Below are 22,344 nucleotides of genomic sequence, written 5' to 3'. Positions count from 1 at the left end.
GTTCACATTTTGTGTGTCTTCTACTTGGAATATAATACACAAAAATAAAGAGAATGGATCTTTGCTGCTGTTTGAACGTTACGGTAAGTGATTATTAATTTCGGTTCCTGATTGCTTGCTCATAGGGACTTGGCTGTCATTAAGCATTCATAATATTTCCGTGTTGTGTTGCTGCTGCTCACGCGTTTGCGAAGTCGTTGTATTGCTGTGTTCACAGTGAAGGCTAATTTGTAGGTGAATTTTGTTCGTAGTGTTAATAATTTTGCAAAAGCAGATTTATATGAAATGAGAGGGAACTGGACATTGGTACCATTTCCTTTGGTATTTCATGATGTTTATCCTGTGTAAGATAATAGACATGTTTCCTGTTTCCTACTGTCTGGACAATATCAATGAAGTCCTGATCATTATTTGATACAAAATATTCTGGTCACTACTAAGGTATGTTGCCTACACATTCCCTTGGTTAATATGGCATTGTATCACTGTTTTTGTGAAGAAATCAATTTTATGTACTGTTGCTATAGGAGCAAGGGGTGTCTTCAAGACAAGATTATGGACTGGATGTGATATACTGTAGATGTGGGGAGAAAAGTGTTAACCTGTTAAAAAATATAGGCTTGAAAGCCTTGATTCCAGATCTCTAGAAGGAAATGTGGTGCAATACTTACTAATAGTGATTTCATGTTCATATGTTCCAAGAACATATGAAGTACTCTCTTGGGAATGGTTTTACAATGATGATCAAATATAAGTAGGCTGTAGTTGTTGTAGAACCTTCTTTCTACTAGCATCATCCAGACACATTTGTTTGTTTATTTTTATTCAACCTTGAAGGGTCATCTCATAATGGTGCAGAGATTGTCATGGTAATAGGATTCTAGTGAAAATAAATAGTTCAAAATATATATACAAGTATTAAGAGGAAAGTGGAAGAAAGTGATCAGTGAATGTAGAAGACACTCAGAAGCATTCCTGCAAAATGGTAGGAGCCTAGTTTGGAATGAAGATGTCCCACAAAAAAGCAAAGATATAATGTATAGAAATTACTAAATCACAACACTTAGCCAATACATTTAAAACATGGTAATGAAGAAACAAGATGTAAGCAGGTTGCAAGCATCTGAAATGAAGTTCCCCAGAGGTAGGATAGGAGTAAAACGGAGAGATAGTATGAGGAATGAAAGGGGAGTATTGAAAGAGGAACCTTTGCAAAGCAGGATAGAAAAAGGTTAAGATTGTATGGGCAATTAAAAGAGAATGGAAAGCAAGAGGATTCCCAGGAAGATACATGAAATGGAGATACAAAGAAAATTACCAAGAGGAAGACAGAGGGACAGGTGACTGAAAGGTGTAGAGGAGTGTGTTAAAAGAACAGTAAGGACTGGACCGGAGTGGACACAGAAAGATGGTGGGAAAACAGGACTAGATGATGAGGCTTATGTTCCAAACAAACCCAGCTTGGGGCTGGAAACTGTTAAAGATGATGATGATGATGATGATGATAAGACACAAGTACACTTGAGTGTAAGACACGTGATTATTACATCTCAGACAGACCCTTTTGTATATGTCAACATATCAAAGATATTGTGTTTATGTGCCTCAGATATCTTTTTGTGGTATTGATATCACAATTGGGGTTGGGGGGGGGGGGGACTTGAAACTAAACATTTAGAAGCAAGGCACAATTTAAAACTAGTCTACAGGTTTGACTTTCTCATTGAGTCATTGATCCACATGCAAATTAATAGGCTACACGTTGGCCCGATAGTGGAAGAGGGTCGTGAAGAATGTGGAGTGAAAGATGGAATATATTAGTATAGACAATAATCATTGCAAATAGGTACACTGTGATTAATCTTAGTTTGTCTGTAATAATTTTAGATTTATTTATTTTACTCCTTTTATACAGCTGTCAATAGACATAAAATTGTAAAATCCACAGTACTTGGTTGTTTCTTGTGTATTGATGCATTCTTGTTGTTTACACAGATTTCTTGTTGTCCACATATGAATATTAAGTTAGGCATTACTAATGTGATATGTAGAAACTTACAATCTTTTCATTTAATGAATGAGTTGCCTCCTCAAACTTATTATTCTTCCTGTAGTTAGATGCAAAGTGTACTGTTTGTGCTAATGATCAGAAGCACAACAAATAAGCCATTGTAAAATTATTAACTCAACATGTTCATTTACGTATGTACTGGAAACTGTTAATGCTTATTTTTTTTTTTTTTTAATGTGCACTGAATCTACTGTACTCCTACAGTGTATTCTAAGCATACTGCACACTTGTTGCAAGTTGTCATGTAACTTCATTAAGTTGGAAGGTGAACAAAAAGTAGAAGCTGTTAATTTTCATCTATAATATTGTTTGTAATACTCCTTTTAGACAGCTTTTTTAAGCCAAATTTTGGATTATCAAGGTAGAACTGATCATCCAGAACCATTATTCTTATTTAATTTTGGTTAACTCTGCCCAGATTCAAATTTTCTGTTCTTGTTTCATTATTGACACAAAAAACTGGCTGAAAATGCAACATTTGTTTTACCATCAAAGGAATTGTTCACATGCTGTTAAAGTAATGGAACATTACATACCAAATGAACCAGTGGTCCCCACTTAACCATGACTATTGGTTCATGCTTCAGGATGTGTCCTGTCAGCTGATAACTTCTTTTAGTTAAGTTCTGCCATAACATTCATTTCTCCCCAGTTTGATTCAGTGCCGCATCATTACTATTCTGATGCACCCAACTAATTTTTGTCATTCTTCTGCAGCAGCATCATATTTTAAAAGCTTCTGTTTTCCTCTTATCTCCATTAGTTATTCCCCATGTTTCCCTTTCTTCCATATAAATAGTTTTAGAAAAGACTTTGTAGCACTAGAATTTATATTCAAAGTTACTAGATTTCTGTCTTCAGAAATACTTTTCTTGCTACTGTATGTCTACATTTTGTATCCTCTCTACTTCAGCTGTTATCGGTTGCTTTGCTGCCCACATAGCAAAACCCATCTACTACTTCTAGTGTTTCATTTGCTAATCTGACTCCAATACCATTGACTGACTTAATTTCACTGAATTCCATTACCCATGTTTTACTTTTGTTGATATTTATTGCACAACGTCTTTTCAAGACACTAACCACTTCATTCAAGTATTCTTCCAAGTCCTTTGCAATGTGTGGTCGTAAACTTAAATTTTTCTTCCTTCTCTCTGAACTCTAATTCCCTTTCCAGATCTCTGTTTGGTGTCTTTTATTGCTTGCTCAATGCACAGATTGAGAGACATGATGGTCTGTAAATCTATAATTGCTATAAACACAAGCTCGCCTTCGTTCAACCTATCTTTCAAGTTAACCGTATTGTCAGTATTGCATTGCATGATCATACATTTCTCCAGAAGTCAAACTGATTGTTTCTGAGGTCGGGTTCAACCAGTTTTTTCCATTCTTATGTAAATAACTGTGTCAGTATTTTGCAACCATGATACATTAAATTCATGATTTGGCAATATTCTCGCCTGTCGGGACCTGCATTTTTGAAACTGGAATAATTGGCGTTTCCTTCAAGTCTGAGGGATTTTGCCTGTTTTGTATATCTTGCACACCGGGTAGTACTGTTTTGCCTTGGTATGTTCTGAAAAGGATATCAGTAATTAAGGGAACGTTGTTAACTCTGCAGAGGCTGTGTTTTGACTGAAACTGTTCTGCACTCTGTCAATTTTTTCCTCGTAATATTATATCTCCCATCTCATCTTCATCTACTTACTCATCTCACCTGATAATATTTGTTGGTTCATTTCCTTTGTACAGCTTTTTTTTCTGTATTCCTTCCATCTTCCAGTGTTTTTGCTTCCCATTTCCCATTTTTTCTTAGTATTGGATTGCACTCTGAGATTTTGATATTCATGCAGAGGCTTCTCTTTCCTGCAAAGGTTTCTTGAGTTTTCTTTTAGGTAGCACTGTCTATAGTTGTAACTTCTTCTACCCCTTTGCATTTCTCCTCTAGCTATTGCTGCTTAGTTATTTTGCACCTTCTATGAATATAATTTTTTAGATGACTTTATTTCCTTTTTCCTGCATTTTTGTTCTTTCGCTTTTTGTAGACTAAGTACAGTGTCTTGTGTGTTATCTGAGGATTTCTACAAGGCATTGTCTTTTACAATTTTCTCCTCTGCAGCTATTTCATCTCCGTGGCCTATTGGCTCCGTGCCAGGGCGGTTTCTGCCTGGGTCACTCTACCACTGATAATCTTGTGTCCCTCGAGTCTACCATCCGAACAGCCTTTTCCAGATGCCAACACCTGGTTGCCATCTTTTTTGATGTACGAAAAGTGTATGACATGACCTGGCAACATCACACCCTTGCCACATCATAAGGGTGGGGTCTCTGAATTCCGCTCCCAAATTTTATCCAAAATTTCCTGTCACTTTGTACTTTCCATGTCCAAGTTGGTGCCTCCCATAGTCCCCCCCCCCCCTCCCCCACCGCTCCCCATATCCAGGAGAATGGGGTCCCTCAGGACTCAGTATTGAGTGTACCTCTATTTTTAGTGGCCATTAACAGTCTAGCAGCTGCTGTAGGGCTGTCCTTTTCACCCTCTCCGTATGCAGAAGACTTCTGCATTTCGTACAGCTCCACCAGTACTGGTGTTGCTGAGCGGTGCCTACAAGGAGCCATCCCCAAAGTGCAGTCTTGGGTACTAGCCCATGGCTTCCAGTTTTTGGCCCCAATGTTGGAACTTTATCTTACTGACAATCCTCTCACTGTAGTGGAGTCCTTCCATTGCAGGTCAGGCATGCACAACTGCTCACCCGTTACGTTGCACATGTTTGTATTTCTCCTGCACATCCTTTTCCCACCCACAGTGATTCATCTCCTGCATCGGTGGCCCAGGTCAGGGCTTACAGTTGCAGTTCGTGTCCGATCCTTTCTATCGCTTAGATAGTCCTTGTCTTTACCACCTATACTCAAGGTCCATTCGCGTACACCTCCATGGGGTACACCTAGGCCGGGGCTTCACCTGGACCTTTCATGTGGCCCAAAGGACTCAGTTCCCCCCATGACTCTCTGTCGTCACTTCCTCTCGATTCTTCAAATGTACCGAGGCCATGAAGTGGTTTACGACGATGGTTGATGGTCACGTAGGTTTCGCGTATGCCCATGGAGGACATATTGAACAGCATTCCTTGCCCGATGTTGCAGTTTTTCACTGCAGAGCTGGTGGCTATATTTCGTGCTCTTGAGCTCATCCGTTCATGCACTGTGGAGTCGTTTCTTCTGTATACTGACTCCTTGAGCAGCTTACAAGCTATTGACCAGTGCTACCATTGTCATCCTTTGGTAGTGACCGTCCAGGAGTCCATCTATGCCCTGGTACAGTCCGGTCATTCAGTGGTGTTTGTGTGGACCCCAGGACATGTCAGAACTTGCTGACAGACTACACAGAAACCGCTTATGGAGATCGGCATTACAGTAACTGTCCTGCGTTTGTTATTACGCCGCCAGGTTTTTTGGCTTTGGAAGACGGAATGGCATAGTCACAGTACGCACAACAAACTGCATGCCATTAGGGAGACTATGAATGTGTGCCAGTCCTCCACGCAGGCCTCTCGCAGGGACTTTGTGTTTCTCTGCTGGCTCCGCATTGGCCACGCTTGTGTGACCCACCTCCTGCGCCATGAAGACCCGCCTCAGTATTGATGCGGCGCACGTTTGACAGTGCCCCATATTCTGGTGAACTGTCCCACTTTGACTGCCCTGCGACGAATCTTCGGTTACCGGACTTGTTGCCGCTAATTTTATCTGACAGCGCCTCATTGGCTGATCTAGTTTTACATTTTATTCGTGAGGACAGGTTTTACCATTTGATTTAAGTTTTAGTGCATGTCCTTTGTCCCTCTGTGTCCTCCACCCTAACGCTTTTAGTGTGGACGTTTTAATGTGTTGCTTGTGGTTTTCCTTTCTCTCCGGTCCGTGTTGTTAATCTCTCGTTTTATTCTCACCCGTGTGGCATTGCTTAATTCGGAACAAGGGTCTGATGACCTAGCAGTTTGGTCCCTTCCCCCCTCTCTTCAACCAACCAACCAAATTGAAGGTGGTTTGATAAAGAGATTGTTTTACGTATCGTTTGATATCAAAAAACTTTTATCTCCAGCCTGATGTCTACTGCCGACGTGTTCTAGTCTGTTACACCAGCTTAAAAATTCTATTCTCAACCATAGATACTGACGCGCAGTCTGTGTGAAATTTATTTTTACTTCTAGTATTGTGATTGTGAATTGCAGAGCTCATTGTAAATTCACTTTTGTGATTAACCACAAATACTATTAGATATATTAGTATACATACTAGCATGTATGGTACCTGTAGGAATCCGTAAAGGTCCCTGAACAAATTTCAGCAAAATGTACAGTTCAACTTTTTATATGTTCCTGTTGAATTATTGCTTATCTGACCATAGCTGCATTGCTTTGTAAGATATGCCACTGGGAAGTATTGAGTGAAAATATGCTCACTGCAGAAGAAAACTCACTCACATCCAGTCAAATGCATTTATTGGAGTATGGCAGGATTTCTCAGGATATTGTTTCGTAATTTCAATGTTATAGTTTGGTTGTGAGTTGGTGAAGCCAACAAGTGTGAATGGAGGAAAACTGGCTGTGGCAGTGGACTAAATTTGTAGCATAGCTTGATGATCATTTCGAAACCTTGCATTTTTAAAATGTCCCAATTCCAAGGTTGTTGCTGAACAGGAAACTAAGGATTCAGTTTAAATTTTATGGAATATTTTGTGTTATATTATGAAAATGTACTGCACAATATATTCCATCTATATCTATATCTATACTTTGCAAACCAATGTGAGATGCATGGCAGGGGGTATGTCCCCCTGTACCAGTTATTAGGGTGTTTTCCTGTTCCATTCATGTATGGAACATAGGAAGAATGATTGTTTGAATGTCTCTGTGCATGCTGTAATTATTCTAATCTTAGTCTCACAATCCTTGTGTGTGTGTGTGTGTGTGTGTGTGTGTGTGTGTGTGTGGGCGAGGGGGGGGGGGGTTACATAGGGGGTTGTCGTATATTCTTAGAATCATCATTTAAAGCCGGATCTTGAAACTTTGTTAACAGACTTTCTGGTGTTAGTTTACATCTCTCTCCAAGAGTCTTCAAATTCAGTTCCTTCAGTATCTCTGTGACACCCCTCACACAGCTCAAGCAGACCTGTGACTGTTTGTGCTGCCCTTCTTTGTATATGTTCAGTATCCCCTATTAGTCCTGTTTGGTATGGGTCCCACACACTTCAGCAGTATTCTAGAACTGTTTGCACAAGTGATTTGTAAGCAAGCTGCTGTGTAGACTGATTGCACTTCCCCACTATTATACCAATAAACTGCTTTACCTGTGACTGAGTATATGTGAGCATGCCATTTCATATCTCTACAAAGTGTTATACCCAGGTATTTGTATGAGTTGGCCAAGTCCTACAGTGATGGTTGATCGATATTAAAGTAATAAGGTACTATGCTTTATTTATTTATTTTGAAGTGCACAATTTTACATTTCTAAACATTTAAAGCAAGTTGCCAATCTTTGCACAACTTTGAAATCTTATCTGACTGAATATTTATGCTGCTTCTTTCAGATAGCACTTCATTATAGATAACTATATCATCTGCAAAAAGTCTGAGTTTACTAATAATATTGTCTGCAAGGTCATTAATGTACAACATGAACAGCAAGGGTCCCAGTACACTTCCCTGGGGCACATCTGACGTTACTTCCATGTCTAACGATGACTCTCCATCCAAGATAAGATGCTGCAACCCACCTACCAAAAATTCGTCAGTCCAGCTATCACATAATTTAATACGCTCCACATCTTTTTGACTACAGGTATCGAACACTTCCCTCATTGTTTCCATCATACTATCTAATCGTCGTACTGATCATTCGTCATGTTTATTGCCCATGATTCAGCACTCACTGCTGCCAACTGCAACACACAACGCAAAAGTCGCTAACATCATTAGTGCGCTTTTACTGTGCTGAGTAGCAATCTATACTTTCCATATTGTTGTTAAATACAATGAGAGAGATTTCTCAGTGTGCATAGAGAGAACTGATCTTTTTGGTTAACTGTAACTGTGTAAAAAAAAGTTCTGTTTTATGGTTATCATGACAAAGAAGAGTGCATTGATTGTATGTAGGGATCCCAGCTTCCAGTTGTTTGCTGCCAATGAAACTTTAATTAAAAATAGACCGAAAACCACATTATGCTTTTAAGTGCACATAAGTATTGTTGAAACTTCTGAAAGACATTGAAACTTCTGAAAGACATGATCGAAGGAAATAAAATGGAAGGATACAGTAATGATATTGTTATTACATAGTCAAAATTGCACTCTGATCACATCATTGTAGTTTGATATTTTTCTACCTAAGTGATAATGGTTAATATTATGCCCTAAGAACTAAGTTACATCCATTTCACTTTTAATGATAGAGATTGAGGTGTGAAATACCTTGCATTACTGGTAAAGATTTATACTTGAGGCAGAACGTAATGAGTGTTATGAGAATTCGATAAAAAATTTTTCCTCGGACAGGTATCTGTAAGAATAATAATGAAGCACTATTGATTTGTAATTATCTGCATTTTCTTTGTATTGGCAGTCATATGTTATTGCACTACTCGTAATGTCAGTTACCACAGGTCAGCTGGTGAATGAATTTGTCTGTTCAGTAGGTTACTTGTTCTCAATACAATTAAATTAAAAATATTTAAAGAGTGAACTACATCTTGTAGCATGAGAATTTCTTTGGTACATATTTAAGCAGAAGAAAATGTTGTAAATTTATTATTCCAGCAGCATAATGCAAAAAAATATTCTTTTTTAAATATTTAACACGCATGTGCAAAGTTCAGATAAGCTCATGTCATGAGAGCTGCAGATAAGATGTTAGTAGGTGGGGATCAGTCACTTTGCTCCTGATACAGTACTGCCCCAGAGCGAATACTACATGAAAAATTCTGGACCTTTAATTTGGTGCGCATTTCAAAATATGATTCAACCATTGTGATGTAGGTTTAACATGATTAAGAGGCATTATTTTTGTCATGTGCAAAGTCAGTTGTTTAAGTAAGACAGCAGTTAGTCAACAGTCTTTCTGTTGTTAATAATTATGCTGTTAATATGGTTCTTAGGTGAGACATTGGATGTTGTGAAATTTCCACGTTATTTTATCAATGCAACTGACTGTCATCCTCATGTGTGGCGAACACACTGCTGAGGTTGTGACCAAGGCCTCCTAGTTATGGCAGTCTGAGAAGAAGCTGCACAGGCATGCGTGCATCAGATTCTGTGACAAAGATGAAGCAACAGGTTCGACACATGTGCAGAGCCTGTCAGTTATACTGTGTGCTGCCGTCAGGACCCCAATGCCCTCTGTCGGGAGTGGCCTACAATGTATGTGTCCACCATCCGTGCTACTGCAGTGTCATCCTTTGCATGACCAACAGTTCCCCTTTGTAGTTGCTGTGATTTTAACAAGGCTGGCAATGGATCCCACACTGTGCTGAGTTAGTATCCTGTGTGCCCATTGAGTGAATTAGTGGAGTTGTAAATTTCCACTGCTTCTTTAATAATGCTGTCCCACTATGAAGATACCAATAAGAGAATTTTGGTGTTTTTGTATTCCATACTATATCCTGTACCGGGACAATGCTCGGCCACTGCAGATTTCTCTGGCTGGTCCAGATGTGTATATCGTCGATTTCAATGCATCTGTCTTCCATAGTGCACCAAGTTTATCCAGTGTATGACATCCTGCAGCTACATGGAATCCTATAGACATGAGGCCCTAATCTGTCACTGAGCCTAACAGCTCAGAGTTTCATTGGCACAGGTAAAACACATTTAATTTTGTTTTTAAAATAATACTCTGATGATTGAGGAAACACCACTGACATATGGCAAGATGACCATTCATCTTTGTTCATTTTCCCCCCAGGGGATCCACAACTCTTTTGTGGATACGTGCGTAGCGAGCACGGGGCCCCGAGCTAATGTGGCCTTCCTTCCTTTCCGGGCTGCATACCTTCCCTTTCCGCATCCTTCCCCATCCCCTGTCTTGGCCCCCCCCCCCCCCCTCACCTCTGGCTCTTTCCTTCCCTTTCTCCCCCTCTGGGAGTATGGTTTGTGCCTACGTCCGGAGACGGACGCTTGTAAATGTACCGCATTCTTCGCCTTCCTTGCTTGTATGTCTTCTTCCTTCCTTTGTCCTTCTCTTTTCCTTATCTCTTCTCTTTACCCTTTTCTCCGCTGCGGCGTTTGAGACCCCCTCTTCTTTCCTTTCCCTTTCTCTTTCTTCCTCCCTGTGCGTGTCTGAAGGCCGACCCACGCACTTCCATGCGTAGCCGGTGACGGGGTAACGCGTAATTCCCCGCCCCGGGTAGACAGGTAGGACACGTACGTACCCCCTGGTAACGGCCAGGCCCAGGGAGGGGTGATTACCCGAGCTGATACCTTCCGAAAGTGCCGATTGGTCCCTCCGTCCGTTTGTCGGGAGGTGTGACCTGAGGTGTGAACAATCACCTAAGGCGGGTGTGCCCTCGGTGAGGGCCCCCACAAGGGAGGAGCGCGCCATCGGAGATGCCAGTAATCATGGGGGATTCTTCCGCAATGGTTTCCTCACCTTCCACTATGTCTGCTCACAAACGTAAGTTCACTGAGTCTCAGCCACAGACGGTTCTTCCATCGTTGCCACAGTTCCTTGTTGTTTCTCGGTCTGACGAAGGTCACGACTTTTCCACGGTCAACCCTTTCATTATTCAGAAAGGTGTCGACGCAATTGCGGGTCCTGTAAAGTCTTGTTCCAGATTACGGAATGGCACCCTGCTGTTAGAAACACACAGTGCCCTCCAGGCTCAAAAATTGCTGCGTACTTCTCTGCTCCACACCTTCCCTGTCCAGGTGGAACCGCACCGTACCTTAAATTCCTCGCGTGGAGTCGTTTATACCCGCTCCCTCGATGGATTGTCTGACGAAGAAATTCAGCACTACCTGTCTGACCAGGGCGTCACGGCTGTTCATCGGGTTATAAAAGGGGTTGACTCGAACATCATTCCAACCCGCACTTTGTTCTTGACATTTGACAAAGTTCAACTCCCATCAAAAATCAAAGCAGGCTATGAGATAATTTCCGTTCGCCCTTATGTCCCAAACCCTACGCGTTGCTATCGATGTCAGCGGTTCAATCACACCAGCCAGTCCTGTTCCAATCCGGCCAAATGTGTTACGTGTGGCAAGGATGCCCATGAGGGTGCTTGTCCACCTCCATCCCCTCGCTGCATCAACTGTATGGGTGACCACGCTGCTTCCTCTCGAGATTGCCCCGTTTTTAAGGATGAAAAGCTCATCCAGGAAATAAGAGTGAAGGAAAAGGTGTCGACCTTTGCTGCTCGAAAGTTACTCGCCAGTCGACAGCCCACCGTGCCTCAGAAAGGAAAATACAGCACTGTCCTTGCTTCTCCTCGGCCAACAAAGGAGGTGGCCACGCAGACTTGCGACCTCACCTTTAGTACCACGGTCGTCAGATCGGCCAGCGCAAAGATCGCCCGTTCAACCTCACCTCTTTCGCCTGGCCACTCTATGGCTCACCCTTCGTCAGGTTCTGCTAAATCTCGAGCCCAAAAGTCAGACGCCAAGTCTTTGAAAAAAGAGCATTCTCGTGAAGAGTTTTTACGTACCGCAACTTCACAACCATCGGTTCCTCCTTCATCTAAACATCATACTTCCAAGAAGGCTACGAAGAAACACAGTTCCTCTCCTTCTCCGCCAAGGCGTGTCCCATCTACAGCACCACCTGGCGGAAATCGCCCTCGGCTGTCTTCTGTGTCGCCGAGGCGCACTGCTGGTGGCCGGTCAACTGGCCGATCGTTGGTGGCAGGAGCTGCTCCTGACCAACCTATGGATCAGGATCTTCTGCCTTCGACTGAATGCCATTCCATGCTGTCGGTCGCAAGCTCTGAGCAGTTGTTGAGTTGACAGCACCCTTGGTCACGTTCCTCCATTTTCTGTTCACCCTATGTCCATTATCCACTGGAATATCCGCGGCATTCGAGCCAATCGGGATGAATTGTCGATCCTCTTACGATCCTACTCGCCGGTCATCTTCTGTCTTCAGGAAACAAAGCTGCGTCCCCATGACCGCTTTGTTCTCCCTCATTTTCAGTCCGTCCGATATGACCTCCTCTCTGTTGAAGGCACTCCAGCCCATGGAGGACTCATGATTCTGCTCCATGATACTCTCCATTATCACCAAATCCCCTTAAACAGTTCCTTCCAAGCTGTCGCCGTCCGTCTTTCCCTTTCTGGATACACGTTCTCTCTTTGTACGGTATACATTCCATCGTCCACACAAATGGCATGAGCTGATCTCCTTCATCTTCTTGATCAGCTTCCACCCCCCTATTTGCTGGTTGGGGACTTCAATGTCCACCACCCGCTTTGGGGATCTCCACATCCTTGTCCACGTGGCTCACTATTGCTAGATGTCTTCCACCAAGCGGATCTAGTCTGCCTCAACACTGGGGTCCCCACCTTTTTGTCTGCCTCCACGACAAATTTATCTCATTTGGACCTTGCGGTCGGTACTGTTCCGCTAGCTCGGCGCTTCGAATGGTTCGCCCTTGATGATACACACTCGAGTGACCACTTTCCATGTGTTCTTAGACTGCAGCCTCAACTGCCATATATGTGCTCGCGCCGCTGGAAGTTTGCCCAAGCCGATTGGACACTTTTTTCGTCTCTAGCGACATTCGATGACCGTCACTTTCCCAGCGTCGACGATGAGGTCACACATGTTACCGACGTTATTCTCACAGCTGCGGAACGTTCAATACCTCGCACCTCCGAATTGCCCCGGCGCCCCCCAGTTCCTTGGTGGAACGAGGCATGCCGTGACGCAATACGTGAGCGGCGACGTGCTCTTCGCATTTTCCGTCACCATCCAACTTTGGCCAACTGTATCCGATATAAGCAGCTCCGTGTGCGATGCCGTCGCGTCATCCGCGATAGCAAGAAGGCAAGCTGGAAATTCTTTATTAGCTCATTTAACACCTTCACTCCCTCCTCGGAAGTTTGGAGTCGGCTTCGACGGTTCTCAGGCGCGCCTAGTTTCTCCCCGGTCTCTGGGCTCACTGTCGCGCACGATACCTTAGTGGACCCCGTCGCAATTTCTAACTCATTGGGTCAGCACTTTGCTGCGATTTCGAGCTCTTCAAATTACCCGCCAGCGTTTCTCCCGAAGAAACGTGCAGCGGAAGTGCGACATCTTGCTTTCTCCTCTCAAAATCACGAAAGCTACAATACTGTTTTCTCCATGCGGGAACTCCAACATGCCCTCTCTTCTTCTCGCTCCTCCGCCCCAGGACCGGATGGTATCCATGTCCAAATGTTGCTGCATTTATCAACCCATAGCCTGCGTTACCTCCTTCGCCTTTATAATCGAATTTGGACCGACAGTACCTTTCCCAGGCGATGGCGGGAAGCTATTGTCGTTCCCGTTCCGAAACCTGGAAAGGACAAACATCTCCCCTCTAGCTATCGCCCCATTTCTCTCACGAGTAGTGTCTGTAAGGTTTTGGAGCGTATGGTGAATTACCGTTTAGCTTGGTGGCTGGAATCCCACAGTCTTTTAACACCAGCCCAATGCGGATTCCGAAAGCATCGTTCTGCCGTTGACCATCTTGTTGCTCTCTCCACTCATATCATGAACAATTTTCTCCGGAAACGCCAAACAGTAGCAATATTTTTTGATCTGGAGAGAGCATACGATACCTGTTGGAGGACAGGCATCCTCCGCACACTGTTCTCTTGGGGCTTTTGAGGCCGGCTGCCCCTTTTTCTTCGGGAATTTATGGCAGAGCACACATTTAGGGTGCGGGTGAACACTACTCTCTCCCGTACTTTCTCCCAAGAAAACGGGGTACCCCAGGGCTCCGTGCTGAGTGTTGTACTGTTTGCCATTGCCATTAATCCAATTATGGATTGTCTCCTTCCTGATGTCTCGGGATCCCTCTTTGTGGACGATTTTGCGATCTACTACAGCTCTCAACGGACCAGCCTTCTTGAAAGACGTCTTCAAGGATGTCTCGATCGCCTCCACTCGTGGAGCATCGAAACCGGCTTCCGTTTGTCACCCAGTAAGACCGTTTGTGTTAATTTTTGGCGACGTAAGGAGTTTCTTCCGCCCTCCTTACATCTAGGTCCTGTCAACCTTCCGTTTTCCGACGTCGCTACATTCTTGGGTCTTATGTTTGACAGAAAACTGTGCTGGTCCTCACACGTTTCCTGTCTTTCGGCTCGCTGTCTGTGATCCCTCAACACCCTCCGTGTCCTGAATGGTACCTCCTGGGGAGCGGACCGAGTGGTCCTTCTCCGCCTCTATCGCGCCTTAGTGCGCTCGAAATTGGACTATGGAAGCATAGTCTACTCCTCTGCTCGGCCGTCTATTCTTCGGCGTCTCGACTCTATCCACCACCGTGGATTACGTTTAGTGTCTGGAGCTTTTTACACCAGCCCTGTGGAAAGCCTTTATGCTGAGACTGCTGAACCTCCGCTGTCCAATCGGCGGGCAGTCCTTCTGAGTCGTTATGCTAGCCATCTGTCTTCCATGCCTGCTAATCCAGCCCATGACCTTTTTTTCGACACCTCCTTTGATGTCGGGTACGCAGGCCGCTCCTCCTCCCTCCTACCCCCGGGAGTCCGCTTCCGTCAACTGCTCCATTCTCTTTCCTTCCGCTTTCCTAAAACCTTCTTGACAACTTGGGGTACAGCACCGCCTTGGCTCCGTCCCCGGATCGACTTGCTCAGAGACCTATGTCAATTTCCCAAGGATGGTACCCCTACACTTGTTTACCATCGGGCATTTGCTGCTCTATGTGCACAAATGACGGAAGCCACATTTATTTACACAGATGGCTCGAAAACATCGTTAGGTGTAGGGAGTGCCTATATTGTTGGCGACACCCCAAATCACTTTCGGCTTCCCGACCAGTGTTCGGTTTATACTGCGGAGCTTTACGCTGTTCTCCAGGCTGTCCACTACATCCGCCGCCATCAGCGGCTACAGTACGTAATCTGCTCAGATTCTCTCAGCTCTCTCCTAAGTCTCCAAGCTCTTTACCCTGTGCACCCTCTGGTCCACCGGATTCAGGACTGTCTGCGCTTGCTCCACCTGGGGGGCATCTCAGTGGCGTTCCTCTGGCTCCAGGGACACGCTGGTATCTGTGGGAATGAGGCGGCCGATATAGCGGCCAAGGCTGCAGTCTCTCTTCCTCGGCCAGCTATTCAGTCTCTTCCGTTTACCGATCTCCGGAGCGATTTATGTCGCCAAGTTGCTCAATTATGGCATGCGCATTGGTCAACACTTCCCCATAATAAATTGCGGGAAGTGAAAGCCCTTCCTTGTGCTTGGACCTCTTCCTCCCGAACGCGTCGTCGGGAGGAGGTAATTTTAGCTAGACTCCGGATAGGGCACTGTCTTTTTAGCCATCGACATCTTTTAAGTGGTGATCCTCCCCCACTCTGTCCCCACTGCTCTCAGCTGTGGACGGTCAGACATCTTTTAATTGAATGCCCCTATTTTAATCCGTTACGCTCCCGTCTACAGCTATCGCCTGATCTATCGTCGATTTTAGCAGATGACACGCGCTCAGCTGACCGCGTTCTACAGTTTATTAGTGACAGTGAAATGACGTCAGTCATTTGAAGCCTTTTTTGGGGACAACCAACCCCTTTTTATAGTGGATTTTTAAGCATTCCTTCTGCCTTTAGTTTCTCAAATTTTATGACTTTGTTCCCATTGCTGCTGATTTTAAATTTCGTTTTTTTCCTGTTTCCTACGTCACGGGCTGGGCGCTAATGACCATAGAAGTTTTGCGCCCTAAAACCACAAAAAAAAAAAGAAAAAATCTTTGTTCATTTTCTTCCAGCTCTTCACTTTGTCTAACACGCACTAGGCATAAGGCACAGTGGATCTCCCATCTAGGATATCCTTTCTCTAAAAATAGTGTTTAGGTGGTGAAGCTCATCAGATAAGCTGTCTGAATCTAATATGGCTCGGGCAGTCCTAAGTGTGGCAGTTCACTGTGCAGGTTGGCAACAGCTGTTGGCCTGTGAGTAAAAGTCCGTGTGTGCAGGTTTACAGCAATACAGCTTGTTCCAAGGTGCCATCCTCTTTTCACCACACCAATACGTCCAGGAACAGTAGTTTGCTGTTTTCTCCATCTCCACTGTGAACTTGATATTAGAGTGAAGAGAACTTAGGTGCTGCAAAAATTGTGCCTTAGAGCCAGAGTACATTGGTCTGGAGAGGATTTCAGGAGAGGATTTCAGTTGCATTTCCTTAAGCTGTTGATGAGATCACAATATTAGGATCTTCACATAGAGATCGAAGTGCTGACCTCCTTTACTGTCTACTATCACATAATGAGCGCAAATAATAGTCTTTTGATGTACACTTGTTGCAGACGGTTTTCCTGCACATATGACACTTTACAAATGATCTGTTTCCTTCACAGTTAGACTTTACAAGGCAACGTATTCACTTTTATTGTCCCTTAGGAATGTCTTCAGATGTGGTTGATGTACAAGTCGTCCTGGTTGGTGCGTACTTCTTAGCAAGCTCCTCCCCCAGCTGCAGTATCAAGTCTGTGTTTCAACTTTTTCTCATTTATAGCATTTTACAATACACGGTCATTTATCCCAGCCAAATCCAGCAAGTTGTAAAATGATGTGTGAACGGGCCAATTATGGTGCTTCAACAGTGTGTTTGTGAGCCGTTTGGTCCACCATGTCCACTCCACATTTAGAGCCATTATGAAATGTAACTGCATGTTACTTATTTTTCAAACCATCTTCAATTTTAACATAAGGAGCATAGTGCCAAGAATCAGGATATTCTTGTTGTTCTTTCCCTGGTAAACTGTCAGTGTGGTATCATTCTTCTTCAACACTGATGCGCTGTATAACACATCTTTTGCCTTCTTGATAGAGCCTGGAATTTCCTTGTGAGAATGATTTATGATGCCCACTAGACTTGTAGCATTTGCTTTTGAGGTTACAGAGAGAGCCAAGGAGGTGAAAAAATTGTCACAGGTGACATATCTTCCTTTATTGAGGTAAGATTGCATCAATTTTTCCACAACAAAATCGGCCTACAGTCATCCTTTCCTGGATAAGGGAAAGCATTCACAATATATTTGGAGTCTCTATCTACTGCCGTCCAATAGTTGTGCCCATATTTGTCTGGTTTTGAGGCCGTGAACTGTGTGAATCTGCGGTGGCACTTTGACAGAAGAAGGTGTTCGTTGATTGTTATATAGTTGTTCTGATCTTGTGGATCTAGTGTCAAATCTGAGATAACACATTATCTCTCTGAATCTGTCACGAGCCATTGTTGACTTCACAAAATTATTTCGCCACTTCACTGACCACGATGTGTCTAGTTATAAGCATTTTGCTACTATAGCACCACAGATGTACGATATAGCTATAAAAGCTTCACTGTTCATGGTTCACTCATTTGACCCCTGCACTGTAGCAGTTCTCATTCATGGTTTTATTTATCTATCTATTCCATGTGGAGATGGTCCTGTGTGGTCTTTAAAAACATTCTGTTGTCCATATCTGCCAGCTAAACAGTCACCTATAACTCCCACTCTCCAGGTTGTTCCATCTGGTGCTACAATATTCTACCTGAAGGACACTGAAATAGTCCACAGCCTCAGTCATTTCATTGTTCACGATGCCTACAGCCACAAGTTGACCTATTCTTTTTGGCAGCTGTTCCTGTAACAGTAGTAATTATTATTACATTACATATTGTTATTCAATATTTTGTGGAATATTAGAACAAAAAACACACCTTCATAAATGCATTGTAAGACATGTAAAAACTCAAGAAAGCAACGATGTGTAACCGTATGTGTTGCAATTGAAATCTCTGTCTATGTAGCACATCCATAAACAATAATTATTATAAAAACACACAAACAAATATGTATTCCTCCCTCATAAATATTCAGTAGGGCATCCTGAGGAGTAACATCATCTGATGAAAAATCTGTAACTACAGGTGGTGGAGATTCTTCCTCAGATGGAGGCTCCAGTAGCTAGCCCTCAGATGCACGATCCAAAATCTCATTTAAGGCATTTATAATGCCCTCCTCTGTTCATAGACATTTGGCCCTAATAAATTTGTATGATGCAAGGACCATTTACACAGTTAGAGTGCATTACTAAAACCGAATTTAATGAAATACAGCACTGACTGTGCAGAACTTGCATACACGGTCACCTGCTCTCCCTCTTCTCACCTTCTGCAAAAAAAGAGCAACGTTGTCTGGCAATGAGATAAAAGGGAGTTTTGCCATTGTTGACCAAACACATTTTAACAATAAGCAGGAAGCTACATGAAAAATTGTTATAGTGGCTGCAGCTGAGGGGTCAGAACTGTCCCATTGCGGTTCTATGTGAATATTCGTATTTCTCTTTTAAGGTTCCCCATAAAATGTAAAATTAAGTATAACTGCTGCTAATAACCTTATTTCATAAAAAGTCACAGAAACTCGGCACTCTAGGCAACAATGTAAAAGAGCGACAAAAGACAGAATTAAGAAGTGAGTCACGAGTGACCCAACCATGGTTCTAGCATTAATACAGCCAGTGGATTAGGGTGTTATTGCTGCCATGAAGAAAATTTAGAGAGGAAGTCTGCTACGGAAACTTATTCAGTGTTTATATGACCCGGGACAACTGGGAAACATGAGAAAAACCTGGGAGTTTTTTCATCCTGGTAATACATGTGAATTTTTTAGGATTCCCAGAATTTTTCATTATTTTAAGTTTCAGTTGAATTACTATAATTTTGGCTGGTAAGAACTGATACTCTAACAAAGAATTTGACTTTAGCCCACTACTGCAGAATCATACTGCAGCAGTAAAATATAAATGAGAGAATAACATGAAAATAAAACTTTAGTTGCAAAGAACATGTGCTCTTTACAACAACAAAACACAGTGCACATACTGTGTTTGCAAACTAAGAGTTGACACTTCGTCCAGTGACGATGAGAGTGACCATAAATACAAAACGCCTTTCGGGTTGTTCCCAATAGCCTCTGGTGCTGAGTGTCAACTTAGTTTGCACAGACAGCACAAGTGTCTGTCAACAGCAAAATATGTGCAAGGCTTTAGGACAAAGACTTTGCAATACTACATAACAACAAACTACTTCGATGAGCATGACGTCACAACTGTTTACTTTTCTAACAGGTCGCGGGAAAATATTGCAGATTGTGTTCTGATAAGTGTCTGAATTCAAAGTTCACTGCCAGGCCACTCGGAGCACTACTAAGGTCTCTGTTTCTGTATCATAGCATGAGCATCGCACTTCTTATGAACTCATATTTATACTTTCGTAATACCAAAATAATCAATGTAAATAGTTATGCATTAAAGATATTTCCAAACTGTGTTGTTTTTTGCTGGTAGTGCTGGGAAGTTCTACGCCAGTGTATAAAACCTTTGCCATTCAAAGGACTGATACATTTTACAGCTCTGAGGGGAACAATATAGTCACTTAACACACAAAAAAATTATACTTTAACACAGGGTATAGTGTACTGTCATCCAGAAAAAGTGCATTTTCATCCTGAAGAGTGTGTTTTTAACAGGGAAATCTGGGAAAAACCTGAGAATTTTTTTTCTTGTCCTTGTGTACACCCTGTCATTGGTGAGAGTAACAGTCTTCAAACATTTTGGACACAATTAACTGTACTAGATGCAATTTATTAAGTGTCAAAGGCGAAAGGTGGAAGTATTAGCTAAAACAATCAACCATAGCCAAGTTGTGGAAGAACATTAACCTTAAAATTGATGAAATCAGTAATTCCATCAATGAAGAAGACTGTTTCTTAATAACGTTAGCTGCAGTTTTGAAATGTACTCCAGTGTGTGACACTGTTGACAAAGAAAATATTGCTGAATGGTTTGACATCAACCACACAGAACCAGGCCATGAGGTGTTGCATGGGGTGTGGAGTATTTTTAATATTTTGGAAGACGAATGACATTATGTAAGTTGCCATAAAAAAGTTCCAGTTCTGACACTGTTAAAAACTTGCACCATATTGGCTTTTAAATCATTTTACAGAAAGAAAAACATGTAACTACTCCCCCCACCCCACCCTTCCTCTAGGTGTGAGTGCCCTTGCTGACTCCCACTATATTTAACTTAGACTTTTTTTTTCCCTTTTCATATTTTATAGCCTTCCTCACACTTTGACTTCCAATATTCCACTACCTGACTCATGGAATGTTAACCATTTGTTGCTTCAGCAATCTTATTCTCTTGGTTACCTCCCTTTTATCAGGCTCTGCCTGGAGATATGAATATGAGACTAATCCAGAATATTTTTTCAGTGGAGAGATCATCATGATTTTTTTTTTTTTTTTTTCCTTCAGTTACAGACCACATGTCATGTGGACACACATTGTGTCTTTTACGCAGTGGTTTCTATTGCCTTTTGCCTCCTCAAACCACAGATTACTGCTGATTCTTCCTCCTTTTAGAGTCAGTTGTCCACTTTTAAATGCAAGACAGTGTCCTGAACATCTGTTCACTCCTCTGCTCCTTTTGCAAGGCCTTTGGCAGAAAAAAAGTGACTCTTTGTGCTGAAAGTCATTGATTGCCACTGCTGATTACTTTTATCCAAAATTTAAGATGCAGCTGGTATCGAACCTGTGGCCCAGGATGTTTTGATTTGTGGCCAAAGACATGGTGTGAGAAGTAAAATATAGTCATTGCTTATGGTAGAATAGTCTATATACTAAAATGTCAAATATTACTGATGGAGCAAACTTCCACAAATGCACAGTTTTTAGTAAAAGCAGTGTGAAAGTGAAATTTAGTTTCCAAACAATTGCTGTGCTGAAAACCATGACAGAGAAAGAATTTTTGAACCAGATTCAATGATTACTTACTCATTAAGTATCAACCAAACAAAGGTGAAACTTCCTGGCAGATTAGAACTGTATGCTGGACCGAGACTCGAACTTGAGTCTTGTCCGGCACACAGTCTCCGCTGCAGAGTGAAAATCTCATTCTGGAAACAAAGGTGCATTAGTTTTTGTTTGTCAGGCACTTCATTTACTACCAGACACATTAGTTTTAAAATGCAGTCCCTGAGGCAGTTACGAATTCATCAGGTGAGTCACTAATTATGATAGTTACAACAGTTTTTGGCAGACTATAAAAATCTTGTGATGGTAAATAGAACTGCCTTTAAGCTATCTGTTTACTCATTCCTTGACTCTGGCATATTTCCTGACGTACTTAAATATGTTGTAGTAACACACTTGCATAAAACTGGAGGTAAGAAGACCACCATTAATTGCAGACCCATTTCAGTTCTTCCAGTTTTTTTGCCAAATTCTCGTGAGAATGTAGGTTATTATAAAATATTAACTAAGTCTTCTGTTAACTGCTTCTCAGTTTAACTATTATGTTGGATTCTCCACATAAAATGATATAAAATACCTCATAAATGAGGTTCGGGAAAGGCTAAACAAGGAAAGCTATCCCGACAGTATGATGCCACAAAATTCCATTTGGAAAACAGCATTGGTCAGCATTAATGACATACATCTTGCATGGGTGGATTATTACATTCATAACAGAAAGCAATGTCACTTTGACGGATTGTGTAACAGGAATTAAACTAATTTTGGAATGGAGGATCATTACATCCAGGGTCTCACAAGGATCCATACAGAATCTGCTCTAACTCCTAACGTATATAAATTATCTGCCAGTGACTTTAAAGGATGGTCAAAAAAAAAAAGAGAGAGAGAAGTGATGTTTGCTTATGATGCCAGCATATTAAGCAAAGGTCAAAGCTCAAATTTGAGAAACAACTCAAATATTTTTCTGGAATGGTCAAAATTTGCTCACAGCAAATACTTTAAGCTGTAATCTCTCATATTCAGTTTGACAAGCAAAAGTAACCTGCTGGCTCAAGAAGTAGATATTAATGGTCATACACTGGACGGAAAATTCCTTCAGGGGCCAATCGGATAACAAGTTAAAATGGAAAACTGATCCAATTGAAAAGTGCAGATAAGCATGTTTTCCTCTTAGCAGTATCTCTCATTGTGTTGACCCAAGGACAAGAGTGTTTGCTTAGTTTGCATATCTTCAGTCCCTGTTGTCATATGGATTATCTGTTCTAGCAGTGTACCTAAAGTAAATAATGTATTCAT

The 22,344-nt window shown here is 42.3% G+C and overlaps 1 protein-coding gene across 2 annotated transcripts in view; it reads left to right on the top strand.

Moving 5' to 3' along the window:
• LOC124775098 (ralBP1-associated Eps domain-containing protein 2) overlaps positions 1-22,344 on the top strand; it is a 136,410-nt gene that overhangs the window by 433 nt on the left and 113,633 nt on the right. The window lies entirely within an intron of this gene.

This window comes from Schistocerca piceifrons, chromosome 2 (genome assembly GCF_021461385.2).
Source record: "Schistocerca piceifrons isolate TAMUIC-IGC-003096 chromosome 2, iqSchPice1.1, whole genome shotgun sequence".
NCBI lineage: Eukaryota > Metazoa > Arthropoda > Insecta > Orthoptera > Acrididae > Schistocerca > Schistocerca piceifrons.
The sequence above is the reverse complement of the archived record's forward strand: the minus strand, read 5'-3'. Positions and strand labels throughout refer to the sequence as shown.